Source organism: Cetorhinus maximus, chromosome 2, assembly GCF_964194155.1.
Source record: "Cetorhinus maximus chromosome 2, sCetMax3.hap1.1, whole genome shotgun sequence".
In the NCBI taxonomy this organism is placed as follows: Eukaryota; Metazoa; Chordata; class Chondrichthyes; order Lamniformes; family Cetorhinidae; genus Cetorhinus; species Cetorhinus maximus.
Genome location: NC_135880.1, coordinates 17948940 through 17972638, shown reverse-complemented (window position 1 = coordinate 17972638; position 23699 = coordinate 17948940).

Below are 23699 nucleotides of genomic sequence, written 5' to 3'. Positions count from 1 at the left end.
TTTTCACCATGTGTCCTGTCTCAATGCCTTTACTTAATGTTTTAGCTGTTAACCAGGTTTATTCTTGGAGTTGATTATTTCCACTTTGCAATTCTATTGGATGGATTATGATAGGTCTTGTTTTTCATGTTATTAACTGAACATGAGTGGCTTTCTGATGGGAGTAAGTCCATTGCTGGAATTAAACTTCTCTTGTATTTTTTCTTATCATTCTTTGACACAATATTTTTGAAGGCCTGGAAATAATGGCACTTAGTTCTTGCCAACACAATTAGAGTGTTTCTTAGGATGAACTCTATCAAACAATGAACCCTAATGAGAACTTTACAGCTTTACATAGGTAGGAACATAGGAAAAGAAGGAGGATATTCAGCCCCTTGAATCTGTTCTGCCATTCAATCTGATTCTGACCATGGCTGATTTGCATCTAAACACCATTTACCCACCTTGATTCCATAACCCTACTCTTGACTCCCCACCAGAGGAAATTCTTTGCCCACTCTATCAATTCCTTTCATCATCTTAAACTCCACCATTAGATCATCATTTGACAAAGGCGTTCACAATTTTCTTACAAATAACGCACAGAGGGAAATTTATCCCTCCCCTTCCCCATCCGTATTCCTTCCCTTGTCTTTCAAGAGATTTTGAAGACTCAAGGGGTATTTCATAAGATCAATGATGCCCTCAAGAAGATAAATTATGCACTATTACCATGGGGGTACCATCATCAGTCAGTTCACTGTAGTAATTTAGGTGATGGATGTGTTCAGGGCCACAATAATTGGTTGACAGGGCACCTGTAACCACAGCATTTGGGCTGTCAGCAGCTGTTACCCTGTTTAGCATATATAGACCCCAGTAACTACATAGAATTGGAGGCCATTCGGCCCAACATGTTTGTTTCTCTATACAAGCCTACTCCCAGCCTGTTTCACAAACTTCCATTCTCTCTCTCATGTACTTACCTAGTTTTGCCCTTAAATGCATCTATGCTATTCACCTCAACTAGTCCACGTGGTACAAATTCCACACTCCACCACTCTCTGGGTAAAGATGTTTCTTCTGAATTCTTTACAGCGTTTTTCTTATCTTTGTGACCGATAGGTTTGGACTCCCAAACAAGCAGAAACATTTTCTCTACATCTATCCTATTAAGCTAAATGAAAGGAAAATGTAACAAGAGCAGTTTATATACTGCAGCTATTTTAATTCGGATTCCAAGAAACTGACATTCATGCTTCCGCTCCCACTATTTGTGTGATGAATGCTGGCTCTCTTACCCCAAAGGCAGAGTTGCAGCCCCTGATTTTCATTGGGCTATAATTTCCGGACAGCACTCCTGCACAGTGTAACTGGAGGGTATCCCAAAGATGCGCTTGGGAACCCCAACCCCCACTCGCACCACCGGAGGTTCCCAGGTAAGTAAGGATGGTGCAAATTTCCCATGGGCAATTGCCCTGCACTGGGAATCATCCAAAAATGCGATTTAAATCGCAACATTTGGGTCGTTACGACTGCCTTACAAGAATAGTTACTCAGAAAAAGTTAGAAGAGTTAAAACCATTTCTACCTTCTGGGTACCTGTTGTACACACTCACACCAACGCCCCCCACCATACCCCAAACGGGACTCCCAAGGGACACCCACTCCTGCCACCGACAGGACTTCTCCCCTGACCATGGGACATCCCCCCATGGGACTCCCCCTAACCCCAAACCCTCCACAGGACTCCTCACAGGCCCCCCCTCCGCCGTGACTAATCCCACCCCTCAAGGAACTCCCACCAACCCCAGACTACCACCACAGGCCTGACCCAATCCAACCTCCCCCCAGCCAACTGTCCACCCACTCCCTGACTGTCCGCGCTCCCGACTGCCCAGCTCCCCGGCTGTCTGCCACCTCTATATTGTCTGCCTTCCCGACCGCCTGACCCCACCCGGCCGTTTTCCGCTCCCCCCCCACCTGACCTTCTGCACCCCCTGACCTTCTGCCCCCGCCTCGACCCTCTGCCCTCCCTGATACTCCGAAAACCCCCAACCATCTGCCAAACTTCCCTGACTGTCTGGCCCACCTCCCAACTATCCGAACCCCCCCCTCCCTCCCCCAGAACTGTCTGCCCCTCCCGCTGACTGTCCGACAACCCCACGACAGTCTACCCCCTCCCGCAATTGTCTGCCCTGCTCCTGCACGCCCAACACCCCCGCCTTCCTCCTCCGCAGATGGCCAAACCCCCTCCCTCCAGCAGCTGTCTGACCCCCCCACACTCCTCAGCTGACCTAACTACCCCCCAGCATTCCAATTCTGATTGCCACTCTGCCTAAGCTCAGCCCACTGTGCCTCTTGTTGGAGCCTTTAAGGATGTGAGCATGTCTGTGTATACATCACTAGAATGGAAATTATGTGTCTATTGTGTATTCAAGTTTCACTTTTGCTTTAAGCAGCAGTGCAGACAACACAGCTCCTAGTGTCTCCAACCTTTACAACCATGTAAGACTGTTCTCATGTGGCTAATCTTAATAAATGAAACCACAATATGTTTACCAAATCCCTTATGAGTGATCGGTGCCTTGTATCTTATACAATAAATAAGCTCAAGGACTGAACGTCATAATAAGAACACAACATCTCTCAGGTTAACTTTTGGAATAAGGGAGTTAGATTTAAAACAGAAAGGCTTACATTATATTGAGCCTTTCATGATCTCAGGAAGTCCCAACATGCTTTACAGCCAATGAGGTACTTTTGAAGTGTAGTCACTGTTGCAATGTAGAAAACGTGGCTGCCAATTTGTGCACAGCAAACTCCTGCAAACGCCAATGAGATAACTGACCAGTTAATTGGGTAATCCCTCAACCAACGTCATTAAAATAAAGTAAAATACTACGGATGCTGGAAATCTGAAATAAAAGCAAAAAATACGTACACGCAAGCATATGAATTAGGAGCTGGAGTAGGCCATTCGGCCCCTCAAGCCTGCTCTGCTGTTCAGTAAGGTCATGGCTGATCTGTTTGCGGCCTCAACTGCAATGTCCTTCCTACACCACCTCCCCCCCACTCCCCCAATACCTTTTGATGCCCTTGTCAGTCAAGAATCCAACTAATTAACACAAAAACAGAAAATGCTGGAAAAACTCAGCAGGTCTAACAGCGTCTGCGGCGAGGAAAAGAAACAGTGTTAACATTTCGAGTCCGTATGTGCTGTTCTATGGAGAAGCATTTTCTGTTTTTGTTTCAGATTTCCAGCATCCGCAGTATTTTGCTTTTATCTATCTAATTAAACCTTAACGATATTCACTGACCCTGCCTCCACCACTGTCTGAGGACGAGAGCTCCACAGTCCCAAGACCCTCTGAGAGAAAAAAATTTCCCCTCATCTCCATCTTAAATGGGAGACCCCTTATTTTTAAACTGCGTCCCCTGGTTCTAGTCTGCCCCACAAGGGGAAACATCCTTCAGTACCCACGCTGGATCCAAAATTTTTGGAAATACTCAGCAAGCCTGGCAGCCTCTGTGGAGGGAGAAACAGGGTTAACGCTTTAGGTCACAACCTTTATTCAGAAGTGGGAAGAGTTAAAAACTTAATAACTTTTAAAATAGGCGATATGGGGAAAGGGTGGAAATAAAAGGCAAAAGGGAAGGTCCGTGATAGGCGGAAGACGGGGGACATTAAATGACAGAGGGTTTGTGGGGCTGGACAAAAGGACTGGTAATGGGGCAAGTAAAGAAACAAAGAGTGGGTCCACAGGAGGCACAAATGATAGAATAATGGACAGCCGCTGTCTGAAAGCAAAAAAAAGAGTAAAACAAGATTAAGACCGACATGAAGAAAAGGCAACAAAATTTGGAGGGGTGGGTGAGGGGGTGGTGGGGGTTGCAGGGATTACAGTCTGAAATTGTTGACCTCAACGTCAAGTCCAGAAGGCTGTAAAGTGCTCATCAAAAGGCGAGGTGCTGTTCCTCGAACTAGCCTTGAGGTTCATTGGAACAGTGCAGCAGGCCGAGGACAGAGTGTATTTTCGGCCCTTTCTGTTTCTATTTCACTAAAGAAAAACATTGGCCAGGTCATTGGGAAGAATTCGCCAGCTCTTGTTCAAAAGGAGTGCTGAGGGATTTCTAACGTCCAGCTGAGAGTTCAGACAGTGCCCTGGTTCGGCGTCTCATCTGAGAGACAGCACTTCTGTTGTGCAGTGCTCCCTTACTTCTGGCACTGAAGTGCAGGGCTGGATTGTGTGCTCAGGTCTCTGGAGTGGGGCTCGAACCCATGACCTACTGGCAATTTATACAGCATGAGCAACACACCAGACAGCTAGTCAGCAAGAATCTGACCTAAAACAGTGTCAGCGGAACGGTCTCTAAATATAAAAGGGCTGCTAAATACCTCCAATGCACCGAATGCGGCTTTCTGAATTACAGAGTGCTGCTCACCCACTGGCCATGGGCACATTTTTGGAGAATATTACGCATGGTGAGAGAATAAAAGCATCTGTTTTTCCAGTGTTATTCCACACACAGGATCGTACCTAACGTTATCCTGCAGAGTTTGCCATTCCTTCCAGCCAAGTGATTACTCAGGTTTTAAAACAACATTACAGAAAAAAGACGGATACAATGCTCTGTTGCTACCCAAAGGGAGAGCGTTCCAAGGAGCTCAGAGTGAGCTGTGGGACATTTCCCTATAAAATAACCCCGCTCAGTTCATATCGAGCAGAATGCTCAGCTGAAAGGGGAATTTGATCCCACAGCAGTCTGCCTGCTTGGCCTTAAAATCTGGCTGCCTCAAACCTTCCAACTCACCCCCTCGCCCCGAACATTGGGGCTCCCCTTCCACTCGCGACTTTTAACAGTGCCGGTTTTATTGCTTTGTTCGCCAGCATATATTTTGTAACCAACAGAACAAATGGAGGATTTGGGACAGCTGAAAAGCTCCTGAGGGCTCCAAGCATGCCTCCTCCGAATCCCCATGCCGCCTGCGCCTCACTCCTTCAGCACTGTGCTCAATCCGGCAAAAACCTTCCTCAGCTTTTAAACGAGATGTTAAACTAAGGTTCTGGCAACCCTCTCAGGTGGACGTAAAAGCTGCATGGCGCTGTTTTGAGAAAAATTGAGGGGGCTTCTCCCCTGTCTCCTCGCCAATATTTATTTCTCAGCCAACACCACTAAAAAAAAAAACTGCTTCTCTGGTCAATTATCGCTCACTACTCTTTGTGGGAGCTTGCTGCATGCAAATTGACTGCTGTATTTTCTATCATTGCACTTGCAAAGCACTTCATTGACCCTAAAGCATTTTTGGATGTCCTGACGTTGCGAAAGATGCTATATAAATGCAAGATCTTTCCTTCACTTCCGAAGGTTTACGTATTCTCTATGCCTGTGACCTTTATGCTAATGTAGCCACAACCCCAGCCATTCCCAATGTGGCGAGTCTTTTATGAGCGACTGTGGGTAAAGCTGCACGGCAGGTAAGTCCGATTGAAGTTGCCTGTGCCTTTGGTAGCTTAGTTCAAAGCTAGCCGATAGCTTTAAAGCATTATAAGACCAGCACTGGGCAAGCTGACTAGCTGAATTTACTGTTTGTTTGAGTTTCAATAAATCTTTAAAACACCTCTTGTAACACTTTTACAATAATATACACAATTACTTGCCTTTGCCTGGACAAAAAAGTAAATCTATCATGCAAAGTGTAAATATAGCACTTAGCACTGTAGACTGTGCAATCACCATCAAGGAACTGTGGGGTACTGGGTCTGCCAAGTTCACTCTTTATGCTATTCATGCCCCTGGGAAATCAATCTGTCCAAACAAAGCTATTGAGAGAGAAAGAAAATGCAGAGATATGGACAGCATGCACTGTCACTTTATTTAGCATCCATTAACTTATCCAGAACAAATTGTTTGAGGCTACACCATATCACTGATTATTGCTTTGGAAACTGTATTCACTCTTTATAGTGGAATTTGCCCCAGCTTTTGGACTATCAGGTTACCTTTTTGACACCAAGAACATGAGAACTCCATTTCAGGACCTGACCCAAAAATAATTAGCGGTAATTTTCAAGCCCCATTCGAAACTCATTTCTTCTCAGTTTCCTGTAGCATGGAGAATATGAGAGAGTTTGTTAACATAACTTGCCTTGAATGTGATGAAGAGGCACAGGCTAGAGAAATTGTTGTACTTGAAAGAGGGTTACCCTAACAGTGTCTATAAAGTATTAAACCATATGAAGAAGGCAGGCCTGAAGTGTAGCTTTAAGTTAAGTTGTGGGAATGAAATGAGGGCCATAGTCACCAACTGGTTATTATTCAACTGATTTGTATTTACCATAGACTGTTAATTTTAAACTGATAATAGGTATAATTAGGACTGATCCTAGGCAAAATACCTTCATACAAAATAATTAGCCATCCCTTGATGCGAAGATTGGTTTAGAAGGGGAAAGTAAAATACTGCAGTTGTTGGGAATCTTAAATAAAAGCAAAAAGTGCTGGAAAAACTCAGCAGGTCTGGCAGCATCCGTGGAGAGAGAAACTGAGTTAATGTTTCAAGTACATATGACTCTTCTCCAGAATGGTTCAAAGGTTTGTTTACAATTTCTTTTCCCTGTAGATACCTTTTCCAATCCAAATATATATACTTTTTAAAAGGGAGCCAATTAAACCAGGTTTTATTGAGTCAATGAACGAGTAAGTTTATTAGTTACTAAACACCAGGAAAAAATAAGTAAATAAGTGACAATACACACACACAGATCTCAGAAGTAAAAAAGTTAGAGTTCAAATAAAAGTTAAAAGAATATACAATTAAGTCCTATGTTTGCCCTCAAGATATGGATTGTTCAACATTGCAGTCATTTGAAGTTAGCTGATCTCCTTTAAAATCTTGGAATTGAATTGAAGTTCAGGTAACTGCAATCTTGCTGAAATCAATTTTAGTTTCAGAGAGACAGAGAGAGATTCCTTATTGCTCCCTTCAGCAGTGTTTCCAGGTGACTTTGATTTTTCTCTTGATGTCTGGCTTGGAAAAACTAATTCTTAAACCTCCTGTCTATATATTCCAAGAAGGAATTTGATTAACATGTCTTGCAGTCATCATTGTCAAACAAGTAATTGCATTTTTGACCTTTCATCCCAGAAACTTTTGACACATTTCAAGATAGTAGAAACCAACCGAGATGGGGTTATTTCATCCTCCAGAGGGGATTTTGAATGTATTTTGGGTATCTGGCTAGTTAGAGGTTCCCATTGTCTTGACAGAATTACAGTTGATTAAAATTTAGCATTTTGCATTATGAATGCCTTCTTTTCAAGAGTCCCTTTTGAAGTGAACCATGACACCCCAGGCATGGAATTCCATGAGCAAAATGTCAGCAGTGCAATCCATACAATAACATTCCAGAAAAGATCAACTTACAATTCCAGACATCAGGTGACTTGTGGCAGCCATTTTTGGTCAGTGTCTTTTCTTGTATATTTTAAGAAAGCAGGTCCTCTTTAAACAGATCAATATGTCTTTGATTAGTTAGTGAAGGTATAGCTAGATGTCACTCAGTTACAATTTCTTATCGTTGTGACACCCCTCATTCCAGGAATCAGTCGAGTGAATCTTCTCTAACTGCTTCTGATGCAATTATGTCCTTTCATAAATAAGGTGACAAAATCTGTATATGTCATCTCACCAATAGCCTATACAACTGAAGCAAAAATCCCTATTTTTATATTCCATTCCCCTTGCAATAAATGATAACATTCCGTTTTGCCTTCCTAATAACTTGATGCACCTGCATACCAACTTTTTGTGATTCATGTACCAGGATACCCAGATTCCTCTGTACCTCAGAGATGTGCAATCTCTCCCCATTGAAATAATATGCTGCCTTTTTATTCTTCCTGCCAATTTTTTGTCCACTCACTTAACCTGTCTATATCTCTTTGCAGACCCTTCTGCTTCTGTTAGGGACATATTCCAAATATTGCTTGGACCTGAGGGAGCACAATAAAATCTTTCACTTTCTAATCATATTTGAGGCTTGTTCATTTTGTACTGCTGTCCTTTATCTTTTAGCAATCATTTTTTAAACTAAAAGACCTACTTACATTTCTGTAGCAAGCAGAACACTAGCTCACCAGAAAGAAAATCTTCAAGATTCTCATGAAATTCAGCGATGTGCAACCCGCAGAGACACTCAGGAAATCTCCCAATTTATCTGGCTGTACCATTTAAAGGGAGCTACTGATGTCTGCCTTTGCTCTTATGCTTTGCATTGCTGATGTCTTACACAGAGGCTTCCTTCAAAGGAATGTAATGGTTAAGCTTCAGCTGGAGTACTGTGTCCAATTCTGGACACCACACTTTAGGTAAGATGTCAAGGCCTTCGAGGGGTGCAGAGGAGACTTGCTAAAAGTTATGTAATGCCTTGCAAGACCTCTAGGATATCCCAAATCACTTCACAGCCAATAAAGTCCTTTTCGAAGTGCAGTCAGTGTTGTAATGTAGGAAATGCAGCAGCCAATTTACGTATAGCGAGCTCTCACAAACAGCAAAGTGAGAATGACCAAATAATTTGTTTTAGTGATGTGAGTTGAAGGATACGTATTGGCCAGGGTGCCAGGGAGAACTCCCCTTTCCTTTAAATAGTGCCATGGGTTTGTTTACCACCTGAGGAAGCAGACAGGACTTGGTAAACAAACCATCTGAAAGATGGCACCTCTGACATTGCAGCACTCCTTCAGAACGGTACCAGGAATTTGGGACTTTGGCTATGCGGTAAGTCTAGGGATTGGGGTTGTTCTTCTTTGAGCAGTGAAAGTTGAGGGGAGACTTAATGGAGGCATTCAAAACTATGACAGCTTTTGTTAGAGCAAATACAGGGAAACAGTTTCCACTGGCAGGAGGGTTGGCAACCAGAGGACACAGATTTGAATAGCAGAAGAACCTGAAGTGAAGGGAATCTTTTTTACGCAGTGAGTTGTTACCATCCGGAATGCAATACTGAAAGGGCGGTGGAACCAGGTTCAATGGGCAGTATTTTCCCCTCCCGTCAGGGGGGGGGGGGCGGGGTTGTGCGGGAGCGGGCGCGAGCAGGCGGTTTGCTGATCGGTGCCTCCAGTTGGGGGCACACCGCCATTTTACATGGGTGGGCCAATTAAGGCCCACCCAGTGTGACGTGCGCCAGGAAGCGCTGTGCGCTCCCTGTGTGGGCGGGGCGGGTGAGATTCCCTCAGCCGGGAGTGCGTTCGTTCGCACATGCATGCGAAAGACCACACAGATCTCCCTGAGGCAAAGTGCCGCCTCAGGGAGATCGGTTGAAGTTATAAAAAATTTTTAAAGGTTAGAAAACATTTTCCTGACATGTCCTCTCATGGGACACTGTCACATGAGCTGGGACATGTCCGTTACTTGTATCTAAAAACATTCCAAATATTTTAAATCCCTCATGAAACACTCATCCTGCCCGTGGATGAGGTTTCATGCTTTTTCGGAAGGCCGCCTGGGCTCTTCGCCTGCCCGCCAACCTTAAGGTTGGACGGGCAGGTTCATTAATCATTTCAATTGCTTTTTTAATGGCCTTAATAGGCCTTTGACAGGTCGGCGGGCACGCAGCCAACTCGGCTGTGCGCCCACCAAACTGAGAATCTAAATGACGCGGGGAAACGTCAGGATGCATACCTGACATCACCCTGCATCATTTTACGCGTCGGTGAGCGGGCCCCAACCCCGCTCGCCGACCGGAAAAAGCTGCCCAATATTAACTTTCAAAAGGGAATTGGATAAATAACTGATGGAGACAATTTTGAAGAGCTATAGGGAAAGATTCAAATTTTGTTACCGAGAAAGTATGTTAACATTGGATGGAAAATGCGACCAAGAAATAATCTGAAGGATTGGAATGGCCAAAGCTGCATTTGGAAAAATGAAAAAGATTATGATCAGCTCAAAATTAGCCATGGAAACAAAGCTGAGAATCCTGGAATGTAACATCACACCGATTTTGACATACAGAAGCGAGTGTTGACCGATCAGTGAAGCAATGAAGAGAAGAATTGAAGCTATAGAGTTGTGATTTTTGAGGCAAATACAGGAGATATCTTGAGCAAGTCACACTACCAATGAAGAGGTGCTCATAAAATCTGAGACCAAAAGAACTCTGCTGACCAAGATCAGAAGGAGAGAGTTGTAATTTCTTGGGCATGTAATAAGATATCATGATTTAGAAAGCCTGACGCTGGTGGGAAAGATCGATGACAAAAGAAATCGAGGTAGACAAAGAACGATCTTTCTAAAGACCCTCACAAACTGGATGAATGTACCACCAATGACAATTATCCACGCCTTTAGAGCAAGATAAACATAGAGGTCCAATGTTGCCAACACCCTCGTAGGGCAAGGTGCCTGAAGAGAGAGTGAAAGAGCAGGGAAGTGGGACTCGATTGGCCAGGTCTATCACGAGCAGGATGGACTGAATGGTCCCCCTCTGCCATGAATCATTCTGTGATTCTATGCAAATGAGAAAGATTATGATCAGTTCAAAATTAGCCATGAAAACAAAGCTGAGAATCCTGGAATTCTACATCACACCGATTTTGAAATACAAAAGTGAGTGTTGAACGATCAGTGAAACAATGAAGAGAAGAATTGAGGCTGCAGAGTTGTGGTTTTGGAAATGGGATTCGTGCCAGACAGGAAACTCACTGGTGCACTAACTTTTGATTTTTCTACCATGTAAGTCTAGCCTCTGTCTGAGCAGAATGGTACTGCACTCACTCATGCACCGGTTTACCAATCCCTCCATGGTGTCCGTCCTGAGGTTGTACTTCAATTTGCTCCCCCACTGGTGGAGGGTCAATTGCGAAAATCCGAAACCAAGAATGTTTTTGTTAGCTAAGCTTACTAAGGAGACAAGACGGAAGAGCAGGCTCAAGGAGCCGAGTGGCTTCCTCCTGTTCCTAAGTCTGTGGTTTGTCCCTCGTTGAGATTGTTGATGCTGCAAACTGTTCAATAGCATTCTCTGCTGAGCAGAGAACTATAGCTTCATGAGTGGTTGATTCTGATACTGAGGCAAACCCCACTTTCCAATTAGTGCTCGAAGATGGACAAGTTTCAAAGCTGGCCATTGCAACTGAAATCAGCAAGTAAAATCAACCACGGGTGCAGCACTGTTGGGTTTCCAGGAGCAAGGCTGTCTTTAGCTTCTGCTCGTGATGCTTGTGGGAGATGAACCGTCCTGTTAAATCTGTAAAAGCCCATCAAAGCGCCTTCCGTTGCCTGCTCCGATCGATGATGAAGCTGGTCAGTGAGAGGGCCTCAGCTTGCTGCTCTGGGGTTGTGGACCATCTGTACCATATAACCTTCCATTGATCATACTAGTTTGTGGAGCATGAGCAACAATGTGTTAAATCAGAGCACGCATAGTTAGCCACGTTGATGTTGTGGAGATGATGCATGATACATATCTCCCATGCAACAGTCCCACCTGCTGTATGGGGAAAGAATGCGATCATAATTATCGCGCGCAGACCTGGACAACATCCCTTTCCTCTCAACTTGTGTGTCACCCATTCCTGGACAATTTCTCAGCCATTGGCCTCCATGATTGTGTCTTTGAATGATTGAGAGGTTTGGCTTGTTGAGTCCGAATACTTTGTGCTATGTGCTTAGGCAGTATTCTGGCCCAGACCACTGACAGAGAGCAATTGGAGGTCACCCAGCGGATGCTGGAATTTGAGAGACACCACTCCAACAGAATCAGGATTCTAGCCCAATATTTATCCCTCTACCAACATCTAAAATAGAATGTCTGGTCACTATTATGTTTCTGTTTGTGGGAGCTTGCTCTGTGCAAACAGGCTGCTGCATTTCCTACATAACAGTGACAATACTTCAAGAAAGTACTTAATTGTCTGTAAAGCATTTTGGGACACCCTGAGGTTGTGAAAGGCACTACATAAATTCAGGTCCTGCTTTATTTCTTATGGCCAGTCGCAAAGGGAGCGTGGACAGAGCTTTTTGCACCAGGCTCCAGAGCCTAAGGAGTTTCAGGGTTGTCCAGGAATTCCACCTGGAATTATTACCCCTATTGAGGTTTTTCAAAATGCCCCAGGTCTCACCCAGGCTGAGGTCATTGATTCTGGAAGGGCTCAAAGATCTTGCATCTAGACACACACCACCACCCACCACCAGCACCCCGCCCCAACCCCCCACCACGCCGCAGTCAAGAACTGCTCTATATATTTTTTCTTTTTTCCTTGGAAGAACCTTGGGTACTGTAGTATAAGGCCTGGCACGTATACGGTTAATGTGGGACTGAGTGCACTACCGCCCACACAGTGATGTAAGAGAGCACATGACTTGCACCCAAGGCAAGTCGAGTGTTGGACAGAGCTACGTGTACCAGCAATCATGGAGACAGCTCTTAGCTAGTTAACATACATATGACTACGAAGGCTTCTTCAGACCTACCGAGCAGTAACCAATACCCAACAACAGGTACCTCAGATGGAATGGCCACGAGTTCAACATCTTACAAGGGCAGATCGGAGAGGTGGGCACTGCTGAGGCACTTTTGCAGGTGTTGGCAGCCGACTCTGCCTGTGGAAATTACCCCATCTCCACAATTCAGCCTCTGGCACCTCCTGTATGAGGGACTCCATACATCATTGTGCTTGTGCACAGTGCTGCCACCAGAATTTCAGAGCCATTGTGCTATGCCAGCACTTTTGATTTTGATTTCAGACTAGCTTCATTTGCGGCCTTTATTCTCTGCTTTCTCCCATTTGTTTTTTTTTATGTAGATCTCTCCCATGTCATTTAAACCTCCAAACTATTGCACATGCTTTTATCTTTTTTATGTCTCCTCTTTATCTCACTGATGATCTTTTATAGGTTATTTAATCCATTAACTCCCCCTCTGAACTTGGCATCTTCTTTGCCTCTCCTCAGTCTTACCCATCCCCTCCCTTTCCTCCTTCTCTTTTCACAAATTCCTGCTTACCTTTTCATGTTTAGTTGATTATGCACCTAATATCTCTTGGACTGTCTTTCATCTTTGTCAGAAAGCAAAATAATGTTGATACTGGAAACATGAACTGCAAAAAAAGGAATCACAGGAGCCAATTTACACAAAGCAAGATTCTACAAATAGCAATAATGACCAGATCATCTGTTTTAGTCATGTTGGTTGAGGGTTAATATTGGTCAGATCACCAGGGATAATTTTCCTGCTCTTCAAATTAATGCCATGGAAACCTTACACCCACCTGAGAGGGTAGGTGGAGACTGCCAAACTTTTTTGAATAAAATAATATTCAACAGTGCAGCACTCCCTCGACACTGGCACTGGACCGTCAGCCTAGATTTTGTGCTCAAGTAAGAATAAGTAGAAGAATAATCCTGGAAATACACAGCAAGTCAGAGAATATCAAAGGCAGTAGGCAGTATGTGGAGTTGAGGCAACAATCAGGTCAGCCATGATCTTATTCAATGGCAGAGCAGGCTCGAGGGGCCGAATGGCCTACTCCTGCTCCTAATTAATAAGTTCTTAGACAAAATTAACAAAAAGAACAAAGAACAAAGAAAAGTACAGCACAGGAACAGGCCCTTCGGCCCTCCAAGCCTGCGCCGATCATATTGCCTGTTAAATTAAAACATTTTGCACTTCCGGGGTCCGTATCCCTCTATTCCCATCCTATTCATGTATTTGTCAAGCTGCCTCTTAAACACCACTATCGTACCTGCTTCCACCACCTCCTCTGGCAGCGAATTCCAGACACTCACTACCCTCCGCATAAAAAACTTGCCCCACACATCTCCTCTAATGTTTTCTCCTCTCACCTTAAATCTATGTCCCCTAGTAATTGGCTCTTCCACCCTGGGAAAAAGCTTCTGACTATCTACTCTGTCCATGCCACTCATAATTTTGTAAACTTCTATCAAGTCGCCCCTCAATCTCCGTCGCTCTAGTGAGAACAAACCGAGTTTCTCCAACCTCTCCTCATAGCTAATAACCTCCAGACCAGGCAGCATCCTGGTAAACCTCCTCTGCACCCTCTCCAATGCCTCCATATCCTTCTGGTAATGTGGTGACCAGAATTGCACGCAATATTCCAAGTGTGGCCTAACCAAGGTTCTATACAGCTGCAGCATGACTTCCCAGCTTTTATACTCAATACCCCTGCCGATGAAGGCAAGCATGCCATATGCCTTCCTGACTACCTTATCCACCTGCATTGCCAGTTTCAGTGGCCTATGGACCTGTACACCCGGATCCCTCTGCCCGTCGATGCACTTAAGGGTTCTGCCATTTACTGTATGATTCCTACCTGTATCAGACCTTCCAAAATGCATTACCTCACATTTGTCCAGATTAAACTCCATCTGCCATTTCTCCACCCAAGTCTCCAACTAATCTATATCCCATTGTATCCTTTGACAATCCTCTTCACTATCTGCAACCCCTCCAACCTTAGTGTCGTCTGCAAACTCACGAATTAGCCCAGTTACATTTTCCTCCAAATCATTTACGTAAACTACAAACAGCAAAGGTCCCAGCACTGATCCCTGTGGAACACCACTAGTCACAGCTCTCCATTCAGAAAAGCACCCTTCCACTGCTACCCTCTGTCTTCTATGACCAAGTCAATTCTGTATCCATCTTGTCAGCTCACCTCTGATCCCATGCAACTTTACCTTCTATACCAGTCTGCCATGAGGGACCTTGTCAAAGGCCTTACTGAAATCCATGTAGATAACATCCCAATGCCCTTCCATCGTTGATCATCTTTGTCACTTCCTCGAAAAACTCGATCAAGTTAGTGAGACACGACCTCCCCTTCACAAAACCATGCTGTCTTTTACTAATACGCCCACTTGCTTCCAAATGGTAGTAAATCCTGTCAACATTTCAGGTCAATAGCCTTTCATAAGAACCTTCCCTCTTTGTAATTACTGAACCTCCTACTGTACATTTTATGCTTTTTATTTTTGATAATTTCTGTAATGACCAGTTTCACTCTTTAGGTATGCATAGTTTGACCCTCAGCCCTATAGAGATCAGTACACAGTGCCATCATAGTGTCCTCCATGAACTGAGATCTTCATTTTTTTTATTCATGGGATGTGGGCATCCCTGGCTTGGCCAGTATTTATTGCCTATCCCTATTTGTCATTGAGAAGGCGGTGGTGAGCTACCTTCTTGAACCGTTGCAGTCCATGTGGTGTAGGTGCACCCACAGTGCTGTTAGGAAGGGAGTTCCAGGATTTTGACCCAGTGACACTGAAAGAACGGCGATATACTTCCAAGTCAGGATGGTGAGTGACTTGCAGGGGAACTTCCAGGTGGTGGTGTTCCCATCTGTGAATCTTGTTTGATGGCCTCTGCACCCTCCTTTCACAAGATTTGCGTACCGCACAGTTGGAATGATAGTTGAGCTAGTTGAGCAGTGCCGCTGCAGGCACTATCAGCTTTACAACCATTGGAGCTTACAGCACTGAATTCAGCCTTTTGGCTCTTAGTGTCTGTGAGTGCTCTTTGCTAACGCTTTTGCCCACTCTCCCCCCATTGCTCTTTATCTTCCTTTGAGTCAAACATTTATCCTACTTCTATTAGTTGTTATTCAACAGCAAGTTTGTAGTTCCAATTGCTCCAGAAAATTGAGCTCAAAACCTGGGCAGTCCAAGGGTGTGCTGCACTGGCAGATGCACCGCCTTCCAGATGAGAAGTTAAACTGAAATCCTGTCTGCCTTTGCAATGGATGCAACAGATCCCATGGCGAAGAGCAAGGCAGTCTTCCCTGGTGTCCTGACCAAGGTTGATTCCCTCAACCAAAAAGAGCATGGTAGCATTGTAGCCATGTCACTGGTCTAGGTGGATTAATCTTTCTGGGACATGAGCTCAAATCCCACCATGGTGGCTAGGAGAATTTAAATTCAATTAGTAGTTTTTTTTTTAATTTGTTCATGGGATGTGGGCATTGCTGGCTAGGCCAGCATTTATTGCCCATCCCTAATTGCCCCTGAAAAGGTGGTGGAATTAGGAGCTAGACTTGGTAATAATAATCGTCATGAAACTACTGGACCACCATTAAAAACCCAAGACATTAAAGTGGGTACAGAAAAAATTCCAGGGATGAAGAACTTAAGCTCCATAGGTATTTTTTTTATTCATTCATGGGATGTGGGCATCACTGGCTCAGCCAGCATTTATTGCCCATCCCTAACTGCCCTTGTTCAGAGGGCATTTAAGAGTCAACCACATTGCTGTGGGTCTGGAGTCACAGGTAAGCCAGGCCAGGTATGGATTGCAGATTTCCTTCCCTAAAACCAGATGGGTTTATTACAACAATGTTCATGGTCATCATCAGACTTTTAACTCCAGATTTTTATTGAATTCAAATTTCACCATCGGCTGTGGTGGGATTCAAACCCTGGTCCCCAGAGCATTACCCTGGGCCTCAGGAATATTAGTCCAGTGACAATACCACTATGCCACCACCTCCCTGGTGAAGCTGGGTATTTTCTGCTTAAAGAAGGCTGAGAGGAGATTTGATAGAGGAATCCAAAATCATGAGGGGTCTGACAAAATGAAACTGTGGCAACCGATAGAAGGATCAAGAACCAGGGAGCACAGATTTAAGGTAATTGACAAAATGGGCAATGGCGAAATGAGGAAAAACTTACTTATGGAATGACTGGTTAAGATCTGGAATGCACTGTCTGAGAGTGTGGTGGAGGCAAGCTCAATCAAGGCATTCATTATCCAAAAAGGAAAAATGTGCAGAGCTGCAGGGAAAAGGTCGGGGAGTTCTACAAGGTGAATTGCTCCTGCAGAGGGCCAGCGTGAGTGTGACAGGCCAATTGGCCTCCTTCCATGCTGTTACCATTCCATGATTCTATGGTTCACTCTGGGACACCCTGAAGTGCCCCTCTTCCTTTTAAATTTCCGCTGGAGGATTTGTCAACAATTACGCTTTACTTCCAAGGCGACCTCACACACCCTAACCATCCAGGAGGTGCTCAAATCTACGATTGCAAAAATAAATGAATAAAAGACAGTCCCTAATACCCTGACTGTACTCGAAGGATAACTTTGTGCCTTTCATTTGACCCCGAGCATCTCCGCAGCTCCAATCTGAGTCAAAATCAGTGTGGATGTTTTGACAACTCTGATCACAAGAGAGATCTGATGGATTGACCCCCTATTGAAGGCACGCAAGTGGAGCTCTCACCCTTATGTATTTTTTTATTTTACTTTGAACCTTTTTTGGGATCTTTTCAGTAACAGCTGAAACAACCTCAAGGTTCAGGGCAACCACTCTTAATTACGAAACAAATACTTCAAAGAATCTCAACCTGCGCATCAGCAGACATTAACTGTACTTTAAACCTGTAAGGACTGCCTGTCTTCCACGGATGTCGTCTTATCACATGGTTCATATTAATTTGGAATAATAAATAGGCAAGGATAAGTCAGGGGAGCTATTTTTGAACGCAGAGATTACTCATGTAGACAATCACCACCCACCCCCACCCTCCCCAATGTTGGATGGTCCTGTGGACTTTCCCTCCATGGGGATGGAGGATCTTCCAACAGACAAACACCTGACGACATCTTCTTTCATCTGATGACACGGGGCTTATTAAGTTAGCCAATCTGGCACAGGACCGCTCCAATCGCAGCCTGACATCAGTGCGGCCAAGCATGATTGATTCTGTAATAGTCAGCAACTTATTGGTATCATTTTAACTCCCTGCAGAGGCAGAGTCTGGGCCCTAGGGAGTATCTGAAGCATCTTTCTTTGAACTTCAATATCACACTTGATTAAGTTGAAGTTTTGTTTCTTTTAAAACATATCAAAGGCATATTTTATGTTTAATACTCCTTTGACCACAGAGAGCTCTTGCCCATATTAATATACCAATATTAATATCTGAAAACTCCTTCCTTCTTATTTTTTAGGTTGTGGAAAGAAACTGCATTTTCAAAGTCAAGTGTGTGATCAGCGGTCGTTCCCTTCAGGTGGGCACAGTATGTGTCGGTCTTGCTTCAATTTTATGGCACTTCAAGCTGTAGTGTCCCCTCTTTGTGAATTAAATCATAGCTGTGGAAATACTAAGTCATGTAATGAGTGTGTGAGTATTCAACACGTTTCTATTTTTAGCTCCAGTGTGGAAGTGTTTGCTGGCAAGTTTATTGCTCAGGCAAGATCACAAGACATTCAGAGTCTGCCACTTATCGTGGGCCTGGAGTCACAACCAGGTCTGTCAAAAAGCAACAGAAAAGTGCAAACACACTTAATATTGACCTTAATATTAAAAGGGCTGGACTACACCGGTTGGAGGTGATGCTTCAGCTATAAAGAACCTCAGTCTGACCTCGTCTGCAGTGCTGCACTCAGTTTAAGGCAATGCATCTCAGGAAGGACACAGTGGCCTTGGAGCGGGTGCAGCACAGATTCACCAGAATGGTAGCGGGGCTAAGAAGGTTCAATTATGAAGATAAACATGCCGTTTATTCCCTTGAGTTTAAGAGATTGAGAGGCTGATCCGATCGAGTTGTTCAAAATGTTAAAATCATTTGATATGGTGGATAATTGAAAAAGCTATTTCCTCTGATGGGGGAATCAACAATAGGGGGACAGAATCCTAAAATTAGAGCCCTGTCATTCAGGATCAAAATCAGGAAGCCTTTTTTTTTCACAAAGTGTAGTAAATATTTGGATGAGAGTGTAAGAAATGGGCATTTGCCAGAAAGGCACTTGATGATTTTCTGTAGGATTTGATGTATTCGTTTGACCTTTAACCTTGTCTATGCTAGTATTAACATACAAATGGACATTTTATTGGTTCTACATCCAAGGGGGTCAGAGTGCATGACTGTAAAGACCGGCTTGATATTTCTCCATTTGAATTAACAGAGGCTTCCTTTGCAGGCATTCACTCCAACTCATCCAATTTTCCCATATCTATCATGCACAGGTAATCTCAATGTTCTAAGATCCAGGAAGATTGCGCTCTCTTTTTTGCAGTATGGTCAGACGTGCTCCTTTTCCCTCCATCCTATTCCTAGTGCCGGAGAGCCGATAATTGTGTTACACAAGCCAGTTGCCAGAGGGGCAGGTTAACTAATCAGCCACATTTCATTCCTGAGGAAAGCACAGGAGCTTATAGAACTTGCTTCTGAACGCACCAGTTTCTGCTTGCCAGCTCCAAAGGCCGTTCTGTTTAGTCAGTAACAACGCTTGTATAATATACAAACTACAGTAGACAAACACCCGGGATTATTAGGCTCCGTGCAGCTGCTAGAGTTCACAAGGTCACAGCATTTATTAGTTAAGCACAACGTTGGATTGAAGAAAGATCTTGCATTCATATACCACATCTTATCACATCTTAGTAATATCCTAAGCCGAACTATATATATAAACTCGTTTCTAGTCACTTTTGTTCTGCAGACAGCTAGTTTATACATACGTGACCCCACAAACACTAGTAAATCTAATTGGCTAATTGACTAATTAGCTGCCATGTTTCCCACATTACAACAGTCTTTGGCTAAGAAGCGCTTTGGGACGTCCTGAGGTCATGAATGCTGCTATATGAATATAAACTCTTCCTTTTCCTTAATTGTTGATTGAAGGAAGAATGTTAGAAAGGCTTGCATTTACATAGCGCCTTTCACAACCTCAGGGCATCCCAAAGTGCCTCACCGCCAATGGAGTACTTTTTGAAGTGTAGGAAACACAGCAGCCAATTTGAACAGAGCAAGCTCCCACAAACAGTCATGAGATAAACGACCAGCTGATCTGTTTTAGTCATGTTGGATGAAAAATAAATATGGGCCAGGACACCTGGGAGAATTCAACTGGTCTCCTTCAAATGATGCTGTGGAATCTTTAATACCCACTAGGGAGGGGAGAAAAGGCATTGGTTTAACTCTTCATCTAAAAATGACAACTTCATCGTTCCCTCAGGTAGAAAAGAAGTGGCTGACTATTCTGCAGGCAACTCCGACAAGAAACCAGCAGAATCCCTTCCACCTCCAAACAACAGGGTTATTTATGCCAATTTCCTGTTGGCTCTGTAGGCCACCAACAGAAGGCAGTGGGGAGGCAGTGGCCTAGTGGTACTGTCATTGGACAAGTAATCCAGAGTAACGCTCTGGGGACCCAGGGTTTAAATCCCACCACAGCAGATGGTGGAATTTGAATTCAATAAAAATCTGGAATTAAAAGTCTAATGATGAACATGGAGCCATTGTTGAATGACATTTAAAAAACCCATCTGGCTTGCTAATGTCCTTTAGGGATGGAAATCTGTCATACTTACCTGGCCAGGCCTACATGTGATTCTAGATCCACAGCCACGTGATTGACTCTTAAATGGCCTAGAAAGCCACCAGTTTCTCAAGGGCAATTAGAGATGGGCAATAAATGCTGGCCTAGCCAGCGAAGCACACACCCTGTGAATGAATTTTTTTAAAAACCTGCTGGGGTTGTGGAAGAACCTTTTTGAGCTGCACAGCCATTATGTCAATAGTGTAAAAGACTGCTGACTGAATAAAGATGCAAACACATCGAAACAGTAAAAATTACACCTGCCTGAACATTAAGAACTTCGGTAAAGTGGATGAATTATGAGCTAACTTAAAGAGCTGTAGAAATCTAAGGCCAAGTGTCACAACAAGAACTTGCTATATATAGAGCTGTATAGTAAAACATCCCAAGGCATGCCATGTGAATGTAATCAGACAAAAATTGATTTTGAACCAAAGACAAAAGTATTAGGACAGGTACGTGGCCAATAGTTTGTTCAAAGAGAAAGGTTTTAAGTGAGTGGTGGTCTTAAAGGAGGAGTGAGATACGGGGAGGCAGAGTTAAGGGAGAGACTTCCAGAGCTTTGGGGCCTAGATAGTGGAAGGCAATGCCATCAATGGTGAGGTAAAGGAATTGGGGACGGGCAAAATACCAGAGCTGGAGGAATGCGGAGACCTCAGGGCATTGGAGGTTTGAAGAAGGTTGCAGAGGTAGGGAGGGCTTCAGCCATGAAGGGATTTGAACACAAGAATGAGCATATAAATTGGTAGGATCTGGGACTGCAAACCACACATTCCCCATACAATGAACAAGTATCAAACTGTTTATGTGTTTAATGTATTTACATAAAATATAACGGGTAATGAAAAAGTACAGAAAGTTATAAAGAAGCTATAGAATTTCTGACAACTAATGAAAATACTGCACATGAGAGTTTTATATATATGCTGAAATCCTGAGAGTGAGGGAGTAAATGATCACTATCTCGGTACTTGGAACTTGGAAAGGGTTCCCTCCCTGGTCTTCAACCAGGGAATTTTCACAGGAGGGGCACATTGAGAGTAGTCAATGGTCGCATTAATTTTAAAAGTTCAACAGGTTTTCTTTGAATGAATCCTTGGAAGGCATGGAGATTAAAGTTTCTGGAAGATTGTTCCAGTCCTTAATTATTTCTGGGAAAAAGGAGGCAGCAAAGGAAGCATGTTGGGGTGTATACAGTTGGAGCTGTTGATTATGAACTCTTCAAGCTCAGTCAATTTTGGGCTTGTGTACAGCTTAGAAATATTTATTTGTTCATTCAAAATTTTACAGAGGCATGTCACTCTATGGGCTTTTTTTCAGTCCTGGAGTCTGTGCCAGCCTGGCAATGTGAACAACTTCTTCACGCGTAATTGTTTGTAACAAGATGAATTGCCCAGAGTTGAACTTTCTAAAGGAGGTAATGTTTTTAGCAGTATATAGGTACCAAGTAGCTACGGCACACCGTTCAGGTGAAGAGCCTTGCAGACACCTGTCATTTTGGTGAACCGAAGAACATAAGAAATAGGAACAGGAGTAGACAATTTGGCCTCTCGAGCCTGCTCAACCATTCAATAAGATCATGGCTTATCTTCTTGTGTTTCAATTTCCACATTCCCACCTAACCCCGAAAACCTTTGATTCCCTTGCCTAACAAGAATCTATCTGCCTCTGCCTTAAAAATATTCAAGACCCCGCCTCTATCACCTTCTGAGGCAGAGAGATCCAAAGTCACACATCCCTCTGAAAGAAAAAAATTCTCCTCATCTCAAGTCACTGGTTTGTGACAGAAATGCGCTTAGATACAGAAAGAATCATGTATGAGACGGTGAAGCTAAGAGACAGAGTGTGAGAGAAAGCAGCCTCAAGCTTAAGAAAGCTGTTGTGTGTAAGAGGGGCTTAAATTATACAATGGAGCAGTGATATGAAACTGTCCGGTGTTGAGATTAACTTGATTATTTAAACCCACAAACAGAACCACAAGAATAGGTCATCAGTTGCGGAAACATTGGAAGGATGATTTCTTCAGTGCAGTCAAGTGTAACTAAAACTATACGTATGCTCTTGATAACTGGAACATCAAGGAAACATTCTCCTACATCAGGACAAGATCAATGCCCAGCATTCGAGCAGATATTTACCAAGTGTGATTATTGTTGGCAAGAGCAAAACAATGAGATAGGAAGAGAAACAACTGCACCTTGATAAGGGTGGATGATCAAAGAAAGAACAACTTACACTTTCATAGCATATTTCCCAACCTCATGATGTTCCAAAGTGCTTTACAATCAATGATTACTTCTGAGGTGTAGCCAATGCTGTAACGTTGGAAAGACGACAGATGATTTGCAAACAGCAAGATCCCACGAGCAGCAATGAGATAATAACTAGTCAAAGCTGTTTCTTTCATGTTGGTGGCTGAGAGATAAAAATTGGCGAAGACCCCAAGACAATTGCCCTGCTCTTCTTCAAAATCATGCCATGGGATCTGTTATGGACAGGGGAGAGATGATAGGAAGGTTCCCCCTTTTATTCCCACCTCTCGGTTGACTGCAACAAAATGTGTTTTAAAGAACTGTTTTAACCCTATAAGTGCTGTGACTGTCAAGAAAGGACACATAACAGGTTTTCTTGTAAGTTAAAAAGAAGAAAAGATGTCTATTTCCCAACACCTGAATGTATTTGCAACTGCACACACACACACACACACACACACACACGCACGCACACACACACGCACGCACACACACACACACAGGCACACGCACACACACACACACACACACACACACACACAAAAAGGAGGTAGCAAGCATTTTTAAACAGTCCAAAAAGTCACTATTACTTCTGAGTCTTTCAAGGTGGAAATATTGCAAGCCTGATGATTCTTTTCTGGTTCATTGAGGAAATGGAGATTGGAAGTTTCTGGTGATGAATTTGTAGTAGCTTACTCCTTGCAACAGCAGTTTCTGTTGAAGGGTCGTGAGGACTCGAAACGTCGACTCTTTTCTTCTCCACCGATGCTGCCAGACCTGCTGAGTTTTTCCAGGTAATTCTGTTTTTGTTTTGGATTTCCAGCATCCGCAGTAGTTTTTTGTTTTTAGTTTCTGGTTTTGTTCTAGTTGAAGTGCATTTGAGCCCCTGTTATGAAGATTTGCTTTGGCTCTTCAAGCTGATAGGTAAACTGCTAGCCCCACCACTCTGCCTGCTAGTGGATTCTGGACAGGGCACTTCCTTTGCTGGGGTCTCTTCCCTCTGTGGTCTCCTTATCTTCCAGACTGACTGACAACTGTGTCTTCTCTCAAACATATAATAAATGTTTCTAATCACAAACTGGTTTCTCCCAGCCGACCACTGTATCAATATTCCCATTG